The sequence below is a fragment of the Dryobates pubescens genome, chromosome 27, assembly GCF_014839835.1.
Source record: "Dryobates pubescens isolate bDryPub1 chromosome 27, bDryPub1.pri, whole genome shotgun sequence".
In the NCBI taxonomy this organism is placed as follows: Eukaryota; Metazoa; Chordata; class Aves; order Piciformes; family Picidae; genus Dryobates; species Dryobates pubescens.
In genome coordinates this window covers 10,405,422-10,431,806 of record NC_071638.1, presented here as the reverse complement: position 1 = coordinate 10,431,806, position 26,385 = coordinate 10,405,422, and the positions used below count along the sequence as shown (strand labels likewise).

The following is a 26,385-nucleotide window of genomic DNA, read 5'->3' as shown; positions in this document are numbered from 1 at the left end:
GCTCTCCAGCAGATCCCTTCCCAACCTGTCCTGCTGCAGTTTATTCTTCCTGCCCAGGTGCAGGACCCTGCACTGATCCTTGTTGAACCTCATCAGGTTCCTCTGTGCCCAGCTCTCAGTCTGTCCAAGTCTCTGAATGGCCTCAGAGCCTTCAGGTGTCTCAGCCAAGCCTCCCAGTTTGGCATCCTCAGCAAACTTGCTGAGCAGGCTCTGTCTGTCTGTCCCCTCATCAGTGTCATTGATGGCGACATTGAACAGGACCAGCCCCAGCACTGATCCCTGTGAGTCGAGGAAGCTCAAAAGGTTCTCTAAATGTATAATTTTAAAACCATTACACAAATATGTTGGCATCGTTCAACTCATCAACAAATGAAAAGCATTTCAATAAGGTGCACTTTCTGTGCTTTGGATAGGCCTCACCCCTGGCATAAGTCTAATCAATTCCAGAGAGTCTTCCTCCAGCAGGAAAGAATTTATTTTGGGCCTTATATGCCAACAATTTGTTAGCTTTAACAAAATATGAATCCTTCTCATGCTAGAACTTCTGTTTAAAAATTTATCCCAGTGAGTTTTCATTGGAAACAATTTTGCTGATAAAGTCACCCTTTCTTTTTCTTTTGCCTTTTTCTTTTTCCTATTCTTTCTTTTTCTTTTCCTTTTTCTTTTTCTTTTCTTTTTTCTTTTTCTTTTTCTTTTTATTTTTATTTTCCTTCTCCTTTTCTTTTTTTTCTTCCTTTTCCTTTTCCTTTTCCTCTTCCTTTTCCTCTTCCTTTTCCTCTTCTTTTTCTTTTTCTTTTTCTTTTTCTTTTTCTTTTTCTTTTTCTTTTTCTTTTTCTTTTTTCATTTTCTTCTTTTTCTTTTTTTCTTTTTCTTTTTTTTTTTTAATTTTCCTTTATTTTCCTTTTCATTTTCTTTTTTCTTTTTCTTGTTCTTGTTTTTCCTTTCCTTTCCTTTCCTTTCCTTTCCTTTCCTTTCCTTTCCTTTCCTTTCCTTTCCTTTCCTTTCCTTTCCTTTCCTTTCCTTTCCTTTCCTTTCCTTTCCTTTCCTTTCCTTTCCTTTCCTTTCCTTTCCTTTCCTTTCCTTTCCTTTCCTTTCCTTTCCTTTCCTTTCCTTTCCTTTCCTTTCCTTTCCTTTCCTTTCCTTTTCCTTTTCCTTTTCCTTTTCCTTTATTTGTTTTTGCTGTCCACAGAAGGCAGCAGAGCCTCAGAGATGTGCCTGTGCCTCCTAGTGGCCTCCACCCACCCTGTTCATCTATCTAACACCAAAGTACCTCAGAAATTTTGACATTGTCCAACTGGGACTGGAGGATTACTTTGCTTTGATCTGGGATTTCACGAGTCCCACACTCCCCTCCTCTAATGAGAGACAGTTGAGTCAATACAAAGAAAAGAAAAACATTCAACAGGAGACTTTCCCAACAGGAAACAGAGTTAAAGGGAGTGGAATCTTAGCACCATACCTTAGCTGAGTATGAATATTCCCAGTCGTTCCAGACTTCTTCTTAGGCCACCCCAAGTTCTCACTAACTATACCTGGACTGACAGAATGGTGGTGCACAGTAATGAGACAAGGAACAACAGGTTTCAGCTCAACATGAGCAAAACTTCTTTCCAGTGAGGGTGACAGAGCCCTGGAGCAGGCTGCCCAGAGAGGTTGTGGAGTCTCCTGCTCTGGACACATTCCAAACCTACCTGGATGCATTCCTGTGTGGGCTACCCTGGGTGATGCTGCTGTGGCAGGGGGGTTGGACTGGATGATCTCTGGAGGTCCCTTCCAACCTCTGATGTTCTGTGGTACTGTGATTCAAGGGGGAAGAAATGCTCAGTGACCTGATGTGGTACTGTGATACTGTGGCAGTACAAATGAAAGCAAAAGCTTACAGACAAACTAGTCCTTAACAGAGCTTCAAGTCATTCTGTCCAAAAATAGAATTCTAAAGGTCTCCAGATAATCAATTCTCACTGATTTCAATAAAAGGGAAGGGGGGAAGCCATCTCTAATTGCAGTGGTGTCAGGCAACCCAAGAGCCAAGCCCAATTTCCACAAAGATCTTTCCAGACAGAAATCTTTTCATAAACTTTGGTGGCCACATGTGCTCTCCAGTTCTCACTCAAGGAGCCTAAGCCTGAGGTTATGTTACTCATTTCAGGCACTGGAATGTGCTGCCCAGGGAAGTGGTGGAGTCACCATCACTGGAGGTGTTTAAGAAGAGACTGGATGAGGGACTTGGTGCCATGGTTTAGTTATTAGATGGTGATGATCTCAAAGGTCTTTTCCACTAGCTTGATTCTGTGATTAAGAGACCTGAAAATATCAAGCAGGTGATGACCTGTAAGCCACCACAGCTGTGACTGTGAGTGAATATGATCTTTAGAGCCAGTAGAATGCAGATGGACCAGAAAAGTAGGAAAAGCAAGATGGTAGATTATCTATCTGTCCATCCATCCACCCATCCATGACAAGAACATATAGCTATGGGTTGAACAAGTAAGCAGTACTCCTGTGTAAATAAACAGCACTCCTCTATTCCCATGTGTACAGCAGTGGCAGTGGTGTCCCTCAGGGGTCAGTCCTGGGACCTGTGCTCTTTAGTATTTCCATCAGTGCTACAGACAGGGAGATTGAGGCACCAGCAGCAGTGTGCAGGTGACACCAAGCTGAGTGGTGTTGCTGATACACCAGAGGGACAGGATGGCATCCAGAGGGACTTGGACAAGCTGGAGAGGTGGTGCCCAGGATAATCTCATGAGGTTCAACAAGAGCAACTGCAGGGTTCTGCACCTGGGCTGGAACAATCCTCACTGTCAGTACAGGCTCGGGGAGGAGGTGGGAGGAAGCAGCCCTGAGGAAAAGGACTTGGGGGTGCTGGTGGATGAGAAGCTGGCCAGGAGCAGGCAGTGTGAGCTTGCAGCACAGAAGGCAAATCACAGCCTGGGCTGCATCCAAAGCAACATTGCCAGCAGAGCCAGAGGTGATTCTGCCACTTGGCTCTGCTCTGCTGAGACCTCACCTGGAGTACTGTGTGCAGGTCTGGAGCCCTCAGCACAGGAAGGACATGGAGCTGATGGAGAGGGTCCAGAGGAGGGCCATGAAAATGGTCAGGGGGTTGGAGCAGCTTTGCTACAAGGACAGGCTGAGGGAGCTGGGGGTGTTCAGCCTGGAGAAGAGTTGGCTCCAGGGAGACCTAAGAGCAGCCTGCCAGGACCTGAAGAGGGATACAGGAAGGAAGGAGAGAGACTGTTTGCAAAGGCCTGCAGGGACAGGACCAGGGGCAATGGCTTCAAACTAGAGCAGAGCAGATTTAGATTGGATGTGAGGAACCAGTTCTTTCCCACGAGGGTGGTGGAACCCTGGCACAGGTTGTCCAGGGAGGTGGTTGAGGCTCCTTCCCTGGAGGCATTCCAGGTGAGGCTGGAGGAAGCTCTGGGCAGCCTGATCCAGCTGGGGATGTCCCTGCTGAGTGCAGGGAGGTTGGACTGGATGAGCTTTGGAGGTCCCTTCTAGCCCAGTCCATTCTGTGATTCTGTGATTCTAGTAAGGGGTATTTTGAGTCATGACTGGGACTCTCTGGCAGTTTTATCATTACCCATGCTACTGTCCTTCAGCTGATCAGTGTAGGAAAAACCCCAGATGCTTATGCATAGCCCATGACTCCATTTCACTTAAAAATCCTATGACTTAAGTTTCCCTCTAATCCTTCTAAAGCCCTTAATTATATAGATTGGAAAATGCACCCTGTAACTATTATGTGCTCAGATTGAAATTGATATCTGGGTTTCTTTTCCCCTTTAAAAAAATTCCTTACTTGCCCTGGTTAATCTTTTTTTTGTTTTGTCTTGTTTTCATTTTCAGGATTCTACACTGAATGAAAGTTTTATTAAGAAGCAGCTCATAAAGAGAACAGAAAGCCACCAGAGCGGTTTTTTCTCTCCTTCTAGCACCATCTCTTTTGAAACAATCTGTGTCTGTATAGTTTACTTGATCTGTGCATGAATTACTGTACTTAATAAGCTGGTTTTCATTTTGCTTTCTCATATGAAGCCAGGGATGATGAGGGGGTGCATTCAGAGGAGTGTGTCCAGCAGATCCAGGGAGGTTCTCCTCCCCCTCTGCTCTGCCCTGCTGAGACCTCCCTTGGAATATTGCATCCAGTTCTGGGCTCCCCAGTTCAGGAGGGACAGGGATCTGCTGGAGAGAGCCCAAGGGAGCGCTCCAAGGATGCTGAAGGGACTGGAGCACTGCTTGAGGAGGAGAGGCTGAGAACCCTGGGGCTGTTCAGTCTGGATAGGAGAAGACTGAGAGGACATTTAGTTAATGTCTACTAATATCTGAGGGCTGGGAGTCAGGAGGGAGGGGACAGGCTCTGCTCACTTGCACCCTGTGATAGACCAAGGGGCAATGGATAGAAACTCCAGCACAGGAGGTTCCACCTCAACATGAGGAGGAACTTCTTCACTGGCAGGGTCACAGAGCCCTGGAGCAGGCTGCCCAGGGAGGTTGTGTAGTCTCCTTCTCTGGAGACTTTCCAGCCCTGTCTGGATGTGTTCCTGCACTGGATTCTCTGGTCCTGCTCTGGCAGAGGGGTTGGACTCAATGACCTTTGGAGGACCCTTCCAACCCCTAACATCCTGTGAGCCTGTATAGGTTAAAATACATGAGTTCAATTCTCCTGAATCAAGCTAAAGTCTGCAAGTAGCCTTCACTTAGGAAACATAGTTCCAAAGGGCGTTGATCCTGTGGCTATGCTACATGCTCAGTAATCACTCTCATTAGAAGGAGTTCAGTCATCAGATGCAGGCTATAAAGGAGTATCCATTTCAAGCCAACAAGCAGATATTGCAGTTTGAAGCTGGTGAAAGTTGTGCAGATACAGAACAGTAGCTGGCTCTGAGATTTTTGCTAATTCCTTCACCATCCTTTGGAGAACAAAAGCAGGAAAGGAAACCACATGAAATATTTAACCATCTCACATCTCCAGGAAGGTACTGAAATAGTTAAAAACTTCCAATGCATCGTCCAGAGAAGGGCCATGAGGATGAGCAGAGGGCTGGAGCTGCTCTCCTATGAGGACAGACTGAGAAAATTTGGGCTGTGCAGTCTGGAGAGGAGAAGGCTCCCAGGAGACCTTCTTGTGGCCTTCCAGTATCTGAAGGGGGCTACAAGAAAGCTGGGGATGGACTTAAGAGGGTGTCAGGGAGTGATAGGAGTGGGGGGAATGGAGCTAAACTAGAAATGGGTAGATTGAGATTGGATGTTAGGAAGAAGTTGTTCCCCATGAGGGTGGTAAGAGACTGGCACAGGTTGCCCAAGGAGGTGGTGGAAGTCTCATCCCTGGAGGTTTTGAAGGGCAGGCTGGATGTGGGTGCAAGCAACCTGCTGTAGTGTGAGGTGTCCCTGGCCATGGCAGGGAGGTTGGAACTGGCTGATCCTTGAGGTTCCTTCCAAGCCTGACAGTTCTATGATTCTATATATGTTGTTTCTCCAAGGGAAGAACAGAAAAAATATGTTACAGAAGGCATAAACTCTCCTCTTAAAAGAGCAGAGGACGTTTGGCTGTTATCCACTGGGTGACTGAACACATACTGAGCACTTCAGAAACAGCTTTAAAAGCAGGGGCTGTTATATTCCAGGCAATGGCAATTTCACTGGGAAGTTAATTTAGACATTCCTCCAACACTGAAGCCATACAACTGTCACAGCTTTAATTTATCAGTGGGACTTGACAAAGAGAAGTCACAAAAACATGAGGAGAAAGATGGCAACAAAGGAAAGAATGAATACATAAATAAAAACAGGAACAGGAGCAGGCTGCCCAGGGGGGTTGTGGAGTCTCCCTGTCTGGAGATACTCAAAACTTGCCTGGATGTGCTCCTGTGTGATCTGGTCTAGGTGAACCTGCTCTGGCAGGGGGGGGTGGGTATTTTGAGATCCCTTCCCGACCCTAACATTGCTTCTGTGATTCTGGGAGCAGCAGATAAAACACATGGAAGAAGTCTGTACTTCAGCCTGAAAACTGTTCAGAGCAAATTCGTCCTTCTTCAAAGAATTCTCAGTCCCTACTTGTCTGCAAACTACTTTATTCTCTTTCAAAACAATCTTCTTTCAAACTGAGCTGTTTAAATCCTATTTTAAATCAGGAAGTGATCAATTTCAGTGATTAATTACAGCCCCCCCACCCCCCACTTATGTCCTCAGTCTCTCTCTTCCAAACATTTAACTCTTAATTAACTCAAAGCCTTTCATTTCAAAACACTCCAGAGATTTTTACTTCAGGATGTAAAGAAAACCATTCAAAACATACTAGATCAAACAAGATTTCTTATTTATTGTGGTGGTTGTTTTGTTTTTGTTTTTTTTTTCTTCTCTGTAAAGCAATTTAAAAGGAAGGCAAAAAAAAAAAGAGGAGATGGAAATAGATTTGCAGAGCTGTAGGGCAAAAGAAGGGTGGCTGATGTTGGCAAGCAGCTGTTGTGCAACACACGCTTCCCAAATGAATCATAATTGTTTCTCTTGAAACTTGTGCTCCCCCATCTGTCTGTTGCATCCCTTACAGAGAGGCACCCAGCTCTGGCAGGATTATGAGCTGCATTTTGTGTGGTGTCACAACACGTGTCTGAACGTGCCCAAAGCAACCTATCCTATTACTTCCCAGACAGCTGCCCTCCCTGCAGAAGATGTTTGACATCTTAGTGGGAGAACAGCATGGAAAAGCCATTGAGGCAGCAATTTGAAACCTGCTTACTCCTTAAAGTGTCTGATCGTCCACATTAGCCTATGGAAGAGTTATGTGGTGTTGAGCAGGGTGACAGTAGAGCTGGGGAAACGACTGGACGTGGGAAGGGAGCGTGGTGGTTTGGGCCCTGGCCAGAGGCCAAACGCCCACCAAAGCCACTCTATCACTCCCCCTTAGGTGGAGAGGGGAGAGGGGAGAATATAACAAAAGCCAGTTATGAGATAGAAGCAGTGTAATAATAATGATAAGCAAAGCAATAAACCACATGGAAGTGAATGCAGAGAGAGATGTGAGCCCCTGCTGCCCATTAGCAGACGGTGGTCAGTCTTCGGCAGCAGGGCTCTCTGTGCTTGGTGGTTGCTCTGGAGCACAGATGCCATGGATGAATCTTCTCACACTTCCCTCTTTCACTTCATTATTATATCTGAGCTGACATCCTGTATCATGGCATACCCCTTGGGCCAGTTTGGGTCAGCTGGCTCAGCTGTGTCCCCTACCAAGATCTTGCCCACCCTTCAGCATTCTCGTGGGGTGGGGAAATGTTGGGAGAGCACAGCCTGGATACTTGCTCAGCAGCAGCCAAAACACTGATAATGTTACACTACTGCAAAACACAGCACTAGAAGGATGCTTTGAGAATTAACTCCAGCTCAGCCAAACCAAATACAGGGAGCATTTCAGAAGACCAGCAGAAGTCCCTGCAGGGGAGATTGGACATGGCACTTGGTGCCATGGTCTAGTTGTGGGGTCTGTTGCGACAGGTTGGACTTGATGATCCTTGGGGTCTCTTCCAACCTTGGTTATACTGTGATACTGTGATACTGTCCCCATTAGGACCTGATCTGTACTGAGAGAAAGGAATTACTCCAGGGAATAAAAAGATTAAAGGAGGAGAAACGATTCGTCCTGTTCTAGGACACATACAAGCAAAGATTCATCTCATGCACTGTTATAGATCTGTGTCTGAACAGCCCAGCCCCAGCTCAGGAGACAGAAACTGAAGCCTGGCTTAAGGATGAGAATAATCACAGTATCACAGCATCACAGAATCAAGAACATTGGAGTTGGAAGGAACTTCCAGAGATCAAGTCCAGCATTGCTACCAGAGCAGGATCACCCAGGGGAGTCCACACAGGAATGCATCCAGGTGGGTTTGGAAAGTCTCCAGAGCAGGAGACTCTACAACCTCTCTGGGCAGCCTGCTCCAGAGCTCTGTCAGCCTCACTCTAAAGAAGTTTCTCCTCATGTTGAGCTGAAACTTTCTCTGCTCAAGTTTGTCTCCATTGTTCCTTGTCTTATTGCTGTGCACCACCCAAAAGAGCTTGGCCTCCTCCACTTGACACCCACCCCTCAGCTATTGATAGACATTGATCAGATCCCCTCTCAGCTTTCTCTTCTCCACACTAAACAGCTCCAGGGCTCTCAGTCTCTCTTCACAGGGGAGATGCTCAAGTCCCCTAAGCATCCTCCTGGCTCTTCCTTGGGACTCTCTCCAGCAGGTCTCTGTCTGTCTCAAATCAGCCTCCAGAGATGGCTGTTTCCTGCCACTGATCATACTGTGACTCTCCCTTTAATATGAGTGGATTTTGGACAAGCCTGCAGAAACTCTGCAGAAGCAATTCAACTATCCATACCTTTGACCTCCTGCCTCCAATGCCATTCCCACTTCCATGCCACAGCTCTCTGCCCCTTGCATTCCCACTTGTGAATTGAAAGGATCCATTTTTAAACAGAAACAAGTGGGGTTTTAGTTGGTTGGATTTGGTTTTCTGGTTTTCTGGTTTGATTTTGTTGTTGTGGGGTTTTTCTTGGGGGGTGTGGGTGTGTGGTTTTTTATTTCTTATAGTTGTTTGGTTGGTTGGTTGGTTCTTTTAAGAGAGAAGAAATTGCCTAATCTGACATCAGCACAGCCCACAACATTTGGTAAAGAATGGAAGATGTGGCTTCAGACCACGTCTTGTAGAAGAGAGAATTAAACTTGGATCAGCCTGAACCCAGACAAACATCCCAAACCTTGCATTCTGTCTGAAAAAAAGGGCCTCCTGCCACTGGCAGATTGAACTTAGTAACATTTGTTTGCTTGTCTCAATTATCCAAGTGAAAACCAAATGCCTTTTACTTCTGGGACTGGACACTTCTAAAAGGGAAAGCAATGCTTTTCTTACCTGAGCTGGGTTTTATCCTTTTTACTTTGGCAAGGCAAGACTGACAGTGTACTCTGAGTCTGCCTAAAGTCAGTCTCAAACTTAATACCATGAGCTCTATGGTACACTGCAATTACCCAAGACAGCCCAAACTTTGGTGCTGTGGGCAGGAACATCCTACATCAGTAGTCTTCAAAGATGCACTTTGAGACTGGGACTGTGTACCAGGCACAGATATATGGACAGTGACTGTGTTCCATCCAAAGCTAGCAGAGATGGGACCACTTGGTCCCATTCCCATATATTTGAACTTCCAGTTATGTAGCTGAATAGATCATAAATGTTTATCACTAAATCAATGGCTCCCAAACTCTCTGGTGAGACTCCACCTGGAGTACTGCATCCAGTTCTGGAGCTTCTGTTTCAGGAAGGATGTGGAGGTGCTGGAAGGTGTCCAGAGAAGGGCCACAAGGATGAGCAGAGGGCTGGAGCTGCTCTGCTATGAGGACAGACTGAGAGAGTTGGGGCTGTTCAGTCTGGAGAAGAGAAGGCTCCCAGGAGACCTAATTGTGGCCTTCCAGGATCTGAAGAGGGCTACAAGAAAGCTGGGGAGGGACATTTGAGGGTGTCAGGGAGGGATAGGACTGGGGGCAATGGAGCCAAACTAGAAATGGGTAGATTCAGATTGGATGTTAGGAAGATATTCTTCCCCGTGAGGGTGGTGAGAGACTGGCACAGGTTGCCCAGGGAGGTGGTGGAAGCCTCATGCCTGGAGGTTTTTGCAGCCAGGCTGGATGTGGCTGTGAGCAACCTGCTGTAGTGTGAGGTGTCCCTGGCCATGGCAGGGGGGCTGGAACTGGATGACCTTTGAGGTCCCTTCCAACCCTAACAACTCTTTGATTCTAGGATTCTATGACAATTTTTAGCCTACAATATTGCCACAAACTTCCATGTACCTTCATCATGAAGCTTAGAATCAGACACAGTGGAGATATTCATGGCTTTGCTGTAACCTCTGTGAATATGTGAGAGCTACAGTTCAGGTAGCACAGTGAGACTTGTTTCACTTAGGCACAGTACTACGCCCAACCAGCAATAAAATGAGAAGGCCATTATTTTATTCTTCACCACAGACAGGAGACCATTCAAGTGGTGAATGCCATTAGGAGTGAAAGTAGAATTATTGCCAAATCCCTGTGCAGGAAAAATTGTCTCATGTTGTGTAATATCAATATTGACAACTTTTGAATGTAGCCACAGATTTGGACATAGATTCAGGCAAGTAAATAATTGGTTCCAAAGCAGTCTGAAGATCAGGCAATCACTCCTGTTCTCAGCACCATTCATAGGGAAAATTGTTCCCCAAGTGCTTCCAATCCAACACTGATCTCTTTGATCAACACAGGAACAACATAGGCACACCTAAAACTCTTTTTCTTTTACAGAATTTCAGGAATTAATCACAGAATGTTGGGGGCTGGAAGGGACCTCCAAAGCTTAGCCAGTCCAACCCCCCTGCCAGAGCAGGAGCACCTAGAGCAGATCACACAGGAACACATCCAGGCAGGGCTTGAATATCTCCAGACAGGGAGACTTCACAACCCCTCTGGGCAGCCTCTTCCAGGGCTCTGCCACTCTCACAGGGGAAAACTTCTTCCTCCTGTTTCCATGGACCTTCCTCTGCCTCAGCTTCCACCACTGCCCCTTGTGCTGGCATTGGGCATCACCCAGCAGAGCCTGGCTCCAGCCTCTGGGCACTCACCCTGCACATCTTTATCAACAGCAATGAGGTCACCTCTCAGGCTCCTCCTCTCCAAGCTGGGGAGCCCTCAGCTCCCTCAGGCTCTCCTCCTAAGGAAGATCTTCCACTCCATCAGCAGTCAGGCAGGACAAGAGATATCTGTGCTTGGGCAAATTTGCCAACATTATCTATGTTCATTTTAACCATCTGTTGAACCTCTAAAATTTCTTTAAGGTACTTCAGCTCTGGAGTATTTCAGCAGAGTGACATCAACACATTCCATAAATTATATGGCTGAAGGACACAAGGTTATAGGAAAACCCAGAAACCACTTCTTTTTCTTTTTTTTTGGTCTTGTGAGTAGCTTGTATGCATTTAGAAGAAAAAAATAAATACAAAAACTATTAGTAGGTCAAATGACTGCTTTGTCACTTGTGGTTGTGCTTGAGCCATTTAATTCTTTCTGCACACATCCCACTCCTTAGAAGTAGTTACCTATGTAGGCATCTAGGTCAATATTTCAAAGACTCTTAACACACATTTATCCTTCAGTGTTGTTGCTTATGGATGGTCCTTCCTGGCCTGCATCAGGAACAGTGTGGCCAGCAGGAGCAGGGAAGTCATTCTGCTCTGTGCTCGGCACTGGTCAGGCCACAGCTTGATTCCTGTGTCCAGTTCTGTGCTCCTCAGTTTAAGAAGGACATTGAGACACTTGAAGGTGTCCAGAGAAGGGCAACGAGGCTGGGGAGGGGTTTGGAGCACAGCCCTGGGAGGAGAGGCTGAGGGAGCTGGGGTTGCTTAGCCTGGAGAAGAGGAGGCTCAGGGGAGATATTGCTGTATACAACTCCCTGAAGGGTTGTAGCCAGGTGGGGGTTGGTCTCTTCTCCCAGGCACCCAGCACCAGAACAAGAGGACGCAGTCTCAAGCTGTGCCAGGGGAGGTTTAGGCTGGAGGTGAGGAAGAAGTTCTTCCCAGCAAGAGAGATTGGCCATTGGAATGTGCTGCCCAGGGGAGGTGGTGGAGTCCCCATCCCTGGAGGTGTTCAAGAGGGTAATTGGATGTGGCACTTGGAGCCATGGTTTAGTCGTGAGGAGGTGTTGGGTGACAGGTTGGACTTGATGATCTCCGAGGTCTTTTCCAACCTGATTGATTCTATGATTAAATCCATATACATTACATTTATTTGTATATTTAAGTCTTTTATCATTTAAGTGGCAAACTTTAGCAAACTCAGTTCATTGGTGGGAATTATTCAAGTAGCTCTTCTCTTTTTTTTTATTGTTGGGGGGGGGGTTGGAGAGGGCTCTTAAAATTCCTTTTTGAATTTCTCCTACAGGATCATGTCAAAGGAAAAAAAAAAAAAAAGAATAATTTGATGAGGCTTCTATTTTGAGATGCAGTTTCATCAGTTTTTGTGTAAGTGATGTGGGGTCTCATCAATAACGAAGTAAACTTCCATGATTAATCAATAATGCATGCAAATGGATGATTATTTTAAAACACTTCAGAGCTCAGAGCCTTGATTAATAATTTAAAACAAATAATAATTAAAGAAACAGAATGCCTTTATCTGCAGCCCTGGCAGCTTAATAGTGCCAAACCCTGGCATGCCTTGGTAGCTCAAATAGATGGATCTTAGTTCTCACACGAGGCAGTGCTGCCCCTCAGTGTAATCTGCAGCTCTTGGCAGGCCTGAGCACAGGTGGGACTTCTCCTGCAATGCCCCTTTTTGCCTTTTAAATAAGACATTAAGACCCTTTCCCATTCCCTACTCCACAGAAGCAGACACTTCCAAGTGTGGACAAAAGCTGCCTCTAAAGAAGGGACCCTCAGAAGCAGCTCTGTGCTCCCATACCCAATAGTGAGTCACTCACAACTCCATATTGTTCCAGGCTCTCAGCAACTTTCTCTTTCTCCCCCCCTTTCCTACCTCTGATGTATTTCAATGAATTCCCACAGTATCACCAAAGTTGGAAGAGACCTCAAAGATCATCAAGTCCAACCTGTCACCACAGACCTCATGACTAGACCATGGCACCAAGTGCCACGTCCAATCCCCTCTTGAACACCTCCAGGGATGGGGACTCCACCACCTCCCTGGGCAGCACATTCCAACTCCAAACAACCATGAAAGCAGGATCCTGGGAAACAGCTCATCACATATTCACAGACAGGTTAGGATGCTACCTAAAAAGTAGACTGTGGCCCCAGAAACCATTCTAGTTACACATAACCAAGTGCCACAGTTGAAAGCTAAGTGCCTTAGCTTAGTGGCCTAACTGTAAACAAAGAATGGGAACTTTCTGGACACCTTTGACTACAAAAGTAAATAAAATTGGCCATTGGATGCAAAAGAAAGATAATGCTAGGTCTGTGTAATGCCATTGGTTTGCTAATGAGGATAAAAGTTAGCTGCATAAACATTCCTGGCTCTTTCTGCTTCTCTTCTCTGTGACCTCTGCTTTTGCATTGCTCCCTTAGCTCTTTCCTGACCTTCTGACAGCCTCTTTGTGTCTGTGAGGCACTGAGAAGGGAAGGACAAGGCAAGGAGAAGGAGAAGGAGAGGGGAGGCTGTGAGCAACCCCTCTCACTGGTTCAGAGGGGTCTGGGAACATTTCAAGAAGGTCCCTGTGTTGTTCCTAAATTGTAAATACATGGATATATATTTTGTACATATTCATTGCATTTTATACCTTACATTGTAGCTGCCTTTGTAAATATGGCTTCATTCTGCTTCAAAACCATCTGGGCTAATCTGGTGAACTACTTTGGGGATAATTCTCCACTTTGTTGGGGGGGATAATTCCAACCCACCACACCAAGGAGCAATGCCTTGTTGGTCTGTCTTCACATCAAGCAGAGGTTCAGTGCAGCTGGCAGACCCAAAGGCCAGTCTGATGATCACTAAAGAATAAGGGATTCCTCAGTCTGTTCTAATGCCCACCAAAGTCAACCTACACTAGCTTCCTCTGCAGTCAGGTCTGCTGTGTTTTCAGTTGCCTCTGGGTTCCCATCAGTATCAAATTAAGAGAGTTTGGCTTATAGGCAAGAAACTTCTTGTGTTCCTTTAATATGTGCCTCAAGAGACTGGGAATATCTGAGTGTGTGTAAGTAGGTTGTTTTCATTCCTACCTTAAGAAAAACCCCACCACTAACATAACACTGAGTTGTGGGTTTCTAATATTTAATTCTAGGACAATTCAATCTTGAAGTTGTCCATGCAATTACACTCAGGCACTCCAGAGTAATGCACTCATTTTAATAGAGATTAGAACTGAATCAAAGGAAAAACCAGCATCAATTTAAAAAGCTGCTTGATAGAGAAGCCTATTTTTAGGCTCAGTAGTGAAAAGTTCACTAAAAGGAAGAGTAAATATTAGCATAGCATCTTTACTATATAGCTAGGTGTGAAATCACTGTATCACAGAATCACAGAATTGTCAGGGTTGGAAGGGACCTCAAGGATCAGCCAGTTCCAAGCCCCCTGCCATGGCCAGGGACACCTCACACTACAGCAGGTTGCTCACAGCCACATCCAGCCTGGCCTGAAAAACCTCCAGGCATGAGGCTTCCACCACCTCCCTGGACAACCTGTGCCAGTCTCTCACCACCCTCATGGGGAACAACTTCTTCCTGACATCCAATCTCAATCTACCCATTTCTAGTTTTGCTCCATTCCCCCCAGTCCTATCACCCCCTGACACCCTCAAAAGTCCCTCCCCAGCTATCTTACAGCCTCCTTCAGATCCTGGAAGGCCACAATTAGGTCTCCTGGGAGCCTTCTCCTCTCCAGACTGAAGAGTTCTGACTTTTTATCCATTCCACCATGAAAAAGTGAGAGGTAGCATTTGTAGTGCCTAAGGAATTCTAAGAGGAGGCAGGCTGATTTTGAGAATTAAGCAAAAAAGCAATGAATGAAACCCCAGACATTCACTAAAATGACCCCATGCACGTATCTGCAATACACATTTAGGATTTTCAGGCATTTAGAATCTGTTTTTAATGGATTCTTAATGCTTTTATAACAATAAAGGTGACAAGCCAATAAAAATATTTGGCAAGGCCGTTTTTGCTAGGGTGCAACATAGAGAACCCAAGTTGAGACAGATACAACAGCCTAACCAAATCCATGTCTGCTGTCCTTGAAAGCAAACCTGAGCTGTAATTCACCATGGAAAAAAAAAAAAACTACACAACTGTGGCTTTGCTATAAAACTGGAGTGAACATTTCAACTGAAATTTGGGCAATGGATTAAAAAAAAATAAAAACAAAAGAAGAAGAAGAAGAAACAAAACAAAAAGAGGAGAGGAGAGGTTCAGAGAGGAGAGGAGAGGTTCGGAGAGGAGAGGTTCGGAGAGGTTCGGAGAGGTTCGGAGAGGTTCGGAGAGGAGAGGAGAGGAGAGGAGAGGAGAGGAGAGGAGAGGAGAGGAGAGGAGAGGAGAGGAGAGGAGAGGAGAGGAGAGGAGAGGAGAGGAGAGGAGAGGTTCAGAGAGGAGAGGTTCAGAGAGGAGAGGAGAGGTTCAGAGAGGAGAGGAGAGGAGAGGTTCAGAGAGGAGAGGAGAGGTTCAGAGAGGAGAGGAGAGGAGAGGTTCAGAGAGGAGAGGAGAGGTTCAGAGAGGAGAGGAGAGGAGAGGTTCAGAGAGGAGAGGAGAGGTTCAGAGAGGAGAGGAGAGGAGAGGTTCAGAGAGGAGAGGAGAGGTTCAGAGAGGAGAGGAGAGGTTCAGAGAGGAGAGGAGAGGAGAGGTTCAGAGAGGAGAGGAGAGGAGAGGTTCAGAGAGGAGAGGTTCAGAGAGGTTCAGAGAGGAGAGGAGAGGAGAGGAGAGGAGAGGAGAGGAGAGGAGAGGAGAGGAGAGGAGAGGAGAGGAGAGGAGAGGAGAGGAGAGGAGAGGAGAGGAGAGGAGAGGAGAGGAGAGGAGAGGAGAGGAGAGGAGAGGAGAGGAGAGGAGAGGAGAGGAGAGGAGAGGAGAGGAGAGGAGAGGAGAGGAGAGGAGAGGACTTCAAGCAAGGAAACTTTCTTCAGTTTGGCTTTGATTTACTTCAAAAGCAAAAGAATGTAATCCACTCAGTCTTGGGAGAGTGAGAGTTCAGGCATGAGAAAGGAGAGGAAAAGGAATTCACCCCTCTTTGAAACAGTAAATTCCTACTCAGCCATTGCATCTATCTAGACCTGTTTCCAAAATGCTAGATGGGGAAAGCAGTGCTGCAGGATGGGGACAGAGTGGCTGGAGAGCAGCCAGGCAGAAAGAGACCTGGGGGTACTGGTTGACAGCAGCTGAACATGAGCCAGCAGTGTGCCCAGGTGACCAAGAAGGCCAATGGCATCCTGGCCTGCATCAGCAATAGTGTGGCCAGCAGGAGCAGGGAAGTTATTCTGCCCCTGTGCTAAGCACTGGTTAGGCCACACCTTGAGTCCTGTGTCCAGTTCTGGGCTTTGACCTCCTGTAGGAGAGCTCTCTTTTAAAATGACAGATCTGACCTTCAAAGTTCAGCACTGATCTCAGGAGCTTAGCATAAGATTGCATGCACAGCTTACAAAGGTCTGCAGTGATGGGATGAGGGGCAGTGGGGGGTTTGGGGTTGCTCTAGGTGACCTTTGGAGGTCCCTTCTGACCCAAACCATTCCATGATTCCATGATTCTATGCATATGCACAGAATAAAAATGGTTTCATATTGCTGCAACTATTCCTCTAGTAATCTGTACAAATAGCATATAACAAAATCATGTCTGAATCTGGCTTTAAGTATCCACCAAATAACCAATCTGAATTAACAATGACTGAGTTCAGCCTGGAGAAGAGAAGGCTCCAGGGAGACCTAAGAGCAGCCTGCCAGGACCTGAAGGGGGCTACAGGAAGGATGGAGAGAGACTGTTTGCAAAGGCCTGCAGGGACAGGACCAGGGGCAATGGCTTCAAACCAGAGCAGAGCAGAATCAGATTGGATGTGAGGAACAAGTTGTTTCCCATGAGGGTGGTGGAACCCTGGCAGAGGTTTCTCAGGGAGGTGGTTGAGTCTCCTTCCCTGGAGATCTTGCAGGTGAGGCTGGAGGAGGCCCCGGGCAGCTTGATCCTGTTGGGGGTGTCCCTGCTGACTGTGGGGAGGTCGGACTGGATGAGCTTTGGATGTCTCTTCTGGCCCCTATGATTCTGTGATTCTATAGTTAGATCCCTGATTGTCCTGGAGGGTATGAACAAGTTTCAGCCATTACTGGGATCATTTACCACTACTGTATTGTTGTTTCATTTTCTGCTTATCAGAGACTATTAATGGAATATCAAAGAGCTTCTGTGTTTTATTTACTTCTTTTGTTCACTTTAGCCTTTTGCTCTTCTCAGAAGACAAATTAGATCAACAGCAACATGGTAGAATGAAAATAAAAGGAAAGTGTCTCTTTTAGAATCCATGCAGGAGTTTACTGGAGTTACAAAACTGCTGCTTTTTTCCCCCAATGTTCTCCTATCGAGATGCAGAATTTAGAAACATGCCAAAATGTTTTCCAATTGGGAGCACTTTGTCCAAATGCCTTCTGGAAGATGCCTTCCTCAACATTTCAACTTTCCATGGAGCAGTGCAGCTTTGACAATGTAGGAAAATATGCCACAGCGAAATGGAAAGAAAACATTGCTGGCTTGCTGTGGTTCAGCTCTAGTGCACTGAAATGAGACCTTAACATCTTCCTTCCAATCCCTCCAAAATCTCATCAAGCTGCCTTTCCCAGGCCTGTTCTGCAGTAAGTGCCGGGTTCTACTCATTGGCCACAACAACCCCAGGCAGAGCTACAGGCTGGGGTCAGTGTAGCTGAGAGCAGCCAGGCAGAGGGGGACCTGGGGGTATTGGTTGACAGCAGCTGAACAGGAGCCAGCAGTGTGCCCAGGTGGCCAAGGTGGTCAGTGGCATCCTGGCCTGCATCAGGAACAGTGTGGCCAGCAGGAGCAGGGAAGTCATTGTGCCCTGTGCTCAGCACTGGTTAGGCCACACCTTGAGTCCTGTGTCCAGTTCTGGGCTCCTCAGTTTAAGAAGGACATCACAGTATCACAGTATCACCAAGGCTGGAAGAGACCTCGAGGATCATCGAGTCCAACCTGTCACCACAGACCTCATGACTAGACCATGGCACCAAGTGCCACATTCAATCTCCTCTTGAACCTCCAGGGATGGTGACTCCACCACCTCTCTGGGCAGCACATTCCAATGGCGAATGACTCACTCAGTGAAGAACTTTCTCCTCACCTCGAGTCTAAACTTCCCCTGGCACAGCTTGAGACTGTGTCCTCTTGTTCTGGACATTGAAACACTTGAACGTGTCCAGAGAAGGGCAACGAGGCTGGGGAGGGGTCTGAAGCATAGCCCTGTGAAGAGAGGCTGAGGGAGCTGGGATTGCTTAGCCTGGAAAAGAGGAGGCTCAGGGGAGACCTTATTGCTCTCTACAACTCCCTGAAGGGAGGTTGTAGACAGGTGGGGATTGGTCTCTTCTACCAGGCAACCAGCACCAGAACAAGAGGACACAGTCTCAGGCTGTGTCAGGGGAGGTTTAGGCTGGATGTTAGGAAGAAATTCTTCCCCGAGAGATTGGCCATTGGAATGTGCTGCCCAGGGAGGAGTCACCATCCCTGGAGGTGTCTAAGAAGAGCCTGGATGAGGCACTTGGTGCCATGATTTAGTTGATGAGATGGTGTTGGGTGATAGGTTGGACTCGATGATCTGGAGGGTCTTTTCCAACCTGGTTAATTCTGTATTCTGAATTAGGTGGGACTGCTGGTTTTGCAGAGAGCATGGCTTGCTGCAGCACTGCTTCTCCTGCAGTAGAGGGCACAGAGCCATGTGCATCACACATGGGCAGGGGAGAGAGCTGGGGACAGCAAGCAGCTTGACAGTTGGAGGTGAGCAGCAAAATGGCCACTGTAAAAGGTTGTACATAGCAAGGATGCCAATGAGCCGAGCCAGCGCAGTGTGTGTGCTCCTAGCAGGAAAACACAGTGTCTTAATCTAGGGCCACCAAATTAAATGTAGCCTGCCCCCCTGCTTGGAAGGGACCTCAAGGATCAGCCAGTTCCAACCCCCCTGCCATGGCCAGGGACACCTCACACTACAGCAGGTTGCTCACAGCCACATCCAGCCTGCCCTGAAAAACCTCCAGGCATGAGGCTTCCACCACCTCCCTGGGCAACCTGTGCCAGTCTCTCACCACCCTCATGGGGAAGAATTTCTTCCTGACATCCAATCTGAATCTGCCCATAACGACACTGAGCGCAGACCCTGCTCTTTAAGGTTTAAACCCTGCCAGATGCCTTTCTGCTACTGCTACCACTGGAATTCCAATAGAAGCCATGCAGAAAGCGTGGCTGTGCCATCCCATGCCAGGCCTGGCTGACAGCAGCACCATATGGTCAGAGGCTTTCTCTTTATTTTCACATTTAGCCAGACTGCAGAAAGAAAATATGCTCTGTTATGGCACTGATTAAATGATGAGATATCTTGATACCCCTGAAATGCCCAGAAGGAGCAACTTGGGGTTGCTTTGATGAGAGGAGATTCTTGAAGCCGAGGTGAAAACAATGAATTGCTGATAGGAGCAGCTGGTGGGTGAGAGGAGCCCTGCAGCCCAAGGAGAGAATCAGGATGGAGTGCTATCAGGTAGCATGGTGCCATCTCAGTGTCACCAAAGACCATTTCAGCCATCAACAGCAATCCTGGAAACCAGGGAAGAATGCAGCTTTGTTTCTGGTTGCCTGAACTGACTCAGGCAATTTAGCTTCAGCCCAGCTTCTCAAATGACTTTATGCCTCTGACTTTAATCTCATAATAGCAGTCAAAAGGGACAGAAAATTAAGATCAGAATATAACATCTGAACATAAAATACAGCTCTGCTTTCAAAACCTCCCTGGCAAGATTTCAACCCAACTTTGCCCATGTCCAGCTCTATTTTTTTCCTCATACTAAGCAGCAGCACAGCCCTGTCAGCAGTTTGAAAACTGTGCTAATTCTGGAAAGGAACAGCACACAAAAAGGGACTCTCAGCTGGTTCCTAAAATGAGCTGGTTGTGAATTGACAGAGTTATCTCCCCCTTCCACACCCCCTTTCTTCTTCTGAGCGTAGAAAGCTCTCACGAAATAAACTGCAGTATGAACCCAAGTGGGAGGAAGGCTTTCTTCAGAACCCAAAGCAAACAGAACTGAATGGATTTGGTGGCTTTCAGTTGGATTCCACAAATCAGGATCGATTTTTGGCTTTGCTTAAGGAAATAAAAGCTGTGCACTCCAAACCGGGCACACCAACACCCGCCTGGGGGCATTCCTCTGTGACCTGCTCTAGGTGATCCTGCTCCAGCAAGGGGTTGGACTGGATGAACTTTGGAGGTCCCTTCCAGCCCCTACCATTCTATGATTCCATGATTAGGGTGAAATTCACTCTAGCACAGAAGGCAAGTAGAAGATGTGGTCCCTCCATTCTACTTAGGTCCCACTTACATCCTCGAAATATGCAATAAGGTGCACAGAAACCCTTGGGTTAGATCTCCTATGCTTGGACCCAAAAATCTAGTGAAGCAAGATCAGAATCCTTTGTGGGCTTTCAAGGGATGCAGTAGATCCAGAGTTCTTGTGCTCTTGTATTATTGGTTCACCTGAGACCATTAACCACCCAGGAGAGTAGAGTCTTGCACCTGGGAAAGAACAACCCCATGGGGCAGTGTAGGTTGGGGACTGAGCTGCTGGAGAGCAGTGAAGGGAAAAAGGACCTGGGGGTCCTAGTGGGTGGGAGGCTGACCATAAGCCAGCAATGTGCTCTTGTGGCCAAGAAGGCCAATGGCATCTTGGGGTGGATCAGAAGGGCTGTGGTCAGTAGATCAAGAGAGATTCTCTTCCTCCTCTGCTCTGCCCTGGTGAGGCCACATCTGGAGTATTGTGTCCAGTTCTGAGTCCTTCAGTTCAGGAAGGACCTCAGGGCACTTCTTCAGGGAACTGCTTGAAAGAGTCCAGCACAGAGCCACAAAGATGATTAGGGGAGTGGAAGATCTTCCTTAGGAGAAGAGCCTGAGGGAGCTGAGGGCTCTGTAGCTTGGAGAGGAGGAGCCTGAGAGGTGACCTCATTGCTGTTGATAAAGCTGTGCAGAGTGAGTGCCCAGAGGCTGGAGCCAGGCTCTGCTGGGTGATGCCCAATGCCAGCACAAGGGGCAGTGGTGGAAGCTGAGGCAGAGGAAGTTCCATGGAAACAGGAGGAAGAATTTTTTCCCTGTGAGGGTTACAGACCCTGGAAGAGGCTGCCCAGGGGGGTTGTGGAGTCTCCCTCTGTGGAGATATTGAAGCCTTGCCTGGATGTGTTCCTGTGTGACCTGGTCCAGGTGCTCCTGCTCTGGCAGGGGGGTTGGACTGGATGGGCTTTTGAGGTCCCTTCCAGCCCCTAACATTCTGTGGTGCTATGACCTAGCCAAGACCCTATCTTTCCCCCCATATTCTTAACTTTTTAGGTTTTGAGGGTTTTATTTTACTCATTTAAATTGAACTCAATGTATAGCTAAATATAACCTTCACCATTGCTTTTCAACTGTGGTCACATTGAAGACCATTTTTAAAGAAAGAAATACCCTACAGGCACCTCTCCTGGAGCCAACTACCCCAACATATATTTTCTTTTGGAAACATAATGCTCAGTTGCATCAAAAATAGTATTAGAATGGTAGGAATTCAGCTAGATGCAATAGGTTTCTATTAATGTGGGGTGACACTTCTTGCTTATGACTCTTCTTTCTTTCATAGAATCATAGAATGGTTTGAGCTAAAAGGGACCTCCAAAGCTCATCCGGTCCGACCTCCCCACAGTCAGCAGGGACATCCCCAACTGGATCAGGCTGCCCAGGGCCTCCTCCAGTCTCACCTTGAAATTCTCCAGGGAAGGAGCCTCAACCACCTCCCTGGGCAACCTGTGCCAGTCTTCCACTACCCTCATAGGAAAGAACTTGTTCCTCACATCCAATCTAAATCTGCTCTTGCTCTAGTTTGAAGCCATTGCCGCTGCTCCTGTCCCTGCAGGCCTTTGCAAACAGTCTCTCTCCATCCTTCCTGTAGCCCCCTTCAGGTCCTGGCAGGCTGCTCTTAGGTCTCCCTGGAGCCTCCTCTTCTCCAGGCTGAACACCCCCAGCTCCCTCAGCCTGTCCTTGCAGCAGAGCTGCTCCACCCCCCTGATCATTTTTGTGGCCCTAATGATCAGGGGATTGTATCCATCAGGCTTACATTTCATTCCCTGGTTATTGGATTTTACATTGTCACTCATACCATTCTTTACAGACCACCACTTCTACGCTTGTCCTTTCCTGACTCTTTCAAAACAGTCTGACTGCCGTTACCTCTGTTTCCATAGTCCTAACACAGAAGGATTTGATCTAGGAACAAAGCAATATTCATATTTGAAAATGCAATTTCCCCCAAAGGTTTTGGAATTTAAAGAGTTATGAATGGGGCCACAAGAGATTGGATCAGTCTAGGATTGCTGCTTTGCTAGTAAGGAAAGACTCTCTATAAACAACCTGGAAGTACTCCTTCAACCACTTGAAGTATATTGGAGGCCACCTCAACAAATCACAGACCACAGACTGAAAATCTCTCATCTGCAGCAATCACATCTTAAATGTCCAAAGTCCTCTGAAGATGAATTTATATCCAGTTAAGATGCAAAAGCTTTATCACACTTTCTGTTTCAAAAGAAGGCTTTTACAGCACAAGCCCACAGCGAGGCACACACCAGGAGTGAAACTTGTCCAGCCGCTGCTGCGCCACTGAATGGGGAAACAAGCATGGAAGCTTTGAGTCAGTCAAGAAGTGCACTCTGAAATAATGCAATAATTCAGCATTTCCCATCTGCTCTGTCACCACAGGACTAGGCCACATCTCTTTCCCAACACACCATCTACGAGAGCAAATTGTTGTCCACCGAGAGCAGTGTGCCAGAAAAAATATGCAACCAGCCAACTGAATAAGTATGGGGTTTACTCTGTATACTTAAAATGTTAAGCAAAAAAAAAAAAGAGAGAGAGAAGGACGATTACATTTCCCCCCACACTCAACTGCTGCCCCCAAAGCAAAATAAATACACTCAAGAACCTATCAAAAACAAAGAAAGGCTTTGCAAACGGCCAAGAACAACAGAGAACTTCATATAAAACCTGAGTTTACATAGATATTCTGGAGAGCCACATCATTTACTTTTCCATGTCCTTATCCTGCCTGCACACTCACTCCCATACCTAGTCACAGTGATTCTCTGGAGTATTTGCTGATATTGCTTTTATTAGCTGATTTCCAAGAGCAGGAATTTCTGCTAGCCTTCAGTGCAAGCATGTATGCTCCAGCAGCTTAAAACCCACTTACCAGCCCATTGAACCCAAAGGGACTCTTTACTTGCTTTAAGTTAAGCTTACACATAAATACAGGCAGAATCAGGACCCTCTGTCCTGAGCAAGGCAGGATGTCCTGCTTTATGTGTCTCTATATATATCTGTATTATTTCTTCAATGTTTTCTTTTCCTTATTAAGAAGTAGTTCTGGAGCAATGTCAAGTCCTTAGTTTTTAGTATTACTTTTGATTTTAGGTCATTCCTACGGTGCTGGGTGGCTTCTGGGAAACAGAAGGATCTTTGTTGAGCTCACATAATATTTTCCCTTAATGGCATGGTAATTATTTCCTCTTCACTATTCTAGTGTGTTAGGAGGAATCTCAACCATTTTAGCTTATCTCCACTGCCCTCAGCGATGCAGTATAGGAAGGATGTTGACTTGCTGGAGCGTGTCCAGAGAAGGGCAATGAAGTTGGTGAGGGGTTTGGAACACAAGCCCTATGAGGAGAGACTGAGGGAGCTGGGGTTGCTTAGCCTGCAGAAGAGAAGACTCAGGGGTGACCTTATTGCTCTCTACAACTACCTGAAGGGAGGTTGTAGACAGGCAGAGGTTGGTCTCTTCTCCCAGGCAACCAGCACCAGAACAAGAGGACACAGTCTCAAGCTGCACCAGGGGAGGTTTAGGCTGGAGGTTAGAAAGAAGTTCTACACAGAGAGAGTGATTGCCCATTGGATTGCCTGAGGAGGTGGTGGAGTCACCATCACTGGAGGTGTTCAGGAGGAGACTTGATAGGATGCTTGGTTGCATGGTTTAGTTGATTAGGTGGTGTTGGATGATAGGTTGGACACAATGATCTTGAAGGTCTCTTCCAACCTGGTCTGGTCTATTCTATTCTATTCTATTCTATTCTATTCTATTCTATTCTATTCTATTCTATTCTATTCTATTCTATTCCATTCCATTCCATTCCATTCCATTCCATTCCATTCCATTCCATCCTATCCTATCCTATCCTATCCTATCCTATCCTATCCTATCCTATCCTATCCTATCCTATTCTACACATGCTCCATGCCTGATTCTTTCCTTTGCAGTCAGAAGATTGCCTCAGTCTATCCTTGAGCTACCTGAGGAGTAAGAAATAATTACAGGTTCATTTCCCATGGTGTAAAACTGGAGTCATTATACCACATGTCTAAGACTTGGATATTTGCATCACATTGATCACTGTGGAGCATAAAGAAATGCAAGGGGCTGGAGCACAGCCCTGTGAGGAGAGGCTGAGGGAGCTGGGGTTGCTCAGCCTGGAGAAGAGGAGGCTTAGTGGAGACCTTCTTGCTCTCTACAGCTACTTGAAGGGAGGTTGTAGCCAGGAGAGTGTTGGTCTCTTCTCCCAGGCAAGCAGCACCAGAACAAGAGGACACAGTCTCAAGCTGTGACAGGGGAAGTTTATATTGGAGGTGAGGAGAAAGCTCTTCCCAGAAAGAGAGACTGGCCATTGGAATGTGCTGCCCAGGGAGGTGGTGGAGTCACCATCACTGAGGGTGTTTAAAAAGAGACTGGATATGGCACTTGGAGCCATGGTTTAGTTGTCAGGAGGTGACAGGTTGGACCTGATGATCTCTGAGCTCATTTGCAGGCTGGTTGATTCTGTGATTCTGTGAAATGAAATATATGTTTGAAAGCACTGAAATCTTTCTATCAAAAAAGACTGTAGTAGTTGTATGTAATTGTGGGCAGCAGACTCTTGCTATGGCTTAAAACATTTGGCCAAACAAAGTAACCCACACAGAGCTTGGTTTTGCCACAGCTGGTCCACTTCCAATACCTTAGCTGTATCACTCCCTTACTGCATAGCTCATTTGCTGCAACCCAGCTGGAAACAGAACCATTAGATAAAGCTTTCAAAGGTGTTCCAAGAAAGTACTGCAATTTAAATGCAGTTTAAAATTATACCCACAGAAATCCACTGAACACACGTGAGATGAGGAAGGACATGAACCTGATGGAGCAGGTCCAGAGGAGGGCCATGAAAATGATCAAGAGTTTGGAACACCACCGCTATGAGGACAGGCTGGAGAGCCCAGAACTGGATGCAGGACTCAAGGTGTGGCCTAACCAGTGCAGAGTCCAGGGGCACAATGACTTCCCTGCTCCTGCTGGCCACACTATTCCTAATGCAGGCCAGGATGCCATTGGCCCTCTTGGCCACCAGGGCACACTGCTGGCTCATGTTCACCCTACTACCAACCAGTACCCCCATGTCCCTTTCTGCCTGGCTGCTCTCCAACCACTCTGTCCCCAGCCTGTAGCACTGCATGGGGTTGTTGTGGCCAATGTGTAGAACCTGGCACTTGGATGTGTTCAATCTCATGCCCTTGGCCTCTGCCCATCTGTCCAGCCTGCCAAGGTCCCTCTGCAGAGCTCTCCTATCCTCTAAGAGATCAGCTCCTGCCCCCAGCTTGGTGTCATCTGCAAACTTCCTGATGATGGACTCAATGCCCTCATCCAGATCATCAATAAAGACATTGACCAGGATGGGGCCCAGCACTGATCCCTGGGGCACACCACTGGTGCCTGGCTGCCAGCTGGCAACTGCCAGCAGCACCATTCAGCACCAACAAAAGCTGCAGCTGCGTTGGCCGGGAATCGAACCCGGGTCAACTGCTTGGAAGGCAGCTATGCTCACCACTATACCACCAACGCCCTGGTGCCTACACCTGCCCTTGCACATCAGGGATGAAGGCAAACTCACGGTCACCTGGCGACTAAAAGAACACTCTGAGCTGGGTTTTGTTAAGGGTATGGATCTTCTGCATGGGGCCAAGGCCTGGCTGGCTCACTCACTGCAATGAGTGCAGCAGATGCACATTCACATAGACAGAGCCAATGAGCTCTGCATTCTCTGCACATGCAACAGAGCTTTTTGGTCATAAACTACTGGGTGCGGGCAAAAAGCAAGTCTGCCACATGCCATGACTTTTACTGACTCTCAAAGCAGGCCTAGGACCAGCTGAACAGATAGGAGCAAGGCTTCTAGAAATGTTGCAAGAGAAAAAACATTCCAAGAAGAGATAAAGCTTCCTGAAATGCTTTGATATGTTCCAGAAGAAAGGTACATCCAGAATGAGATAGAAACCGACATGGATTTACCAGAGGTAGCTTATACCTTCTGCTCTTGACAAGAAAGATGCCACAAAAAGTCAGCAACATTCAACTTGCAAAAGAGTTATTAAGGCAGAGAGAGCAGCAATTGGTGCATGGTGAGAAAGATGTGTAAGGAACATCAATAAGGAAATGCCAAACTAGTCTTGGAAATTAGATGCTTTTAGCCTTGCTCTAAGCTAGGGTTAGGAGCAGATTTATTTGACACTCTCATTAACAAGTGTGGTACAACAAAGGTTTTGCCCGTGGCATTTGTGGATCCCAAAGCTG

The 26,385-nt window shown here is 46.8% G+C and overlaps 1 protein-coding gene and 1 non-coding gene across 2 annotated transcripts in view; both read right to left on the bottom strand.

Annotated features, from left to right (window-relative positions):
- The window catches only part of NAV3 (neuron navigator 3), a 451,810-nt gene that overhangs the window by 316,664 nt on the left and 108,761 nt on the right, over positions 1-26,385 (bottom strand). The window lies entirely within an intron of this gene.
- Positions 25,585-25,656, bottom strand: TRNAG-UCC (transfer RNA glycine (anticodon UCC)). The gene has a single exon. It is a non-coding gene; the product is annotated as a tRNA-Gly (tRNA).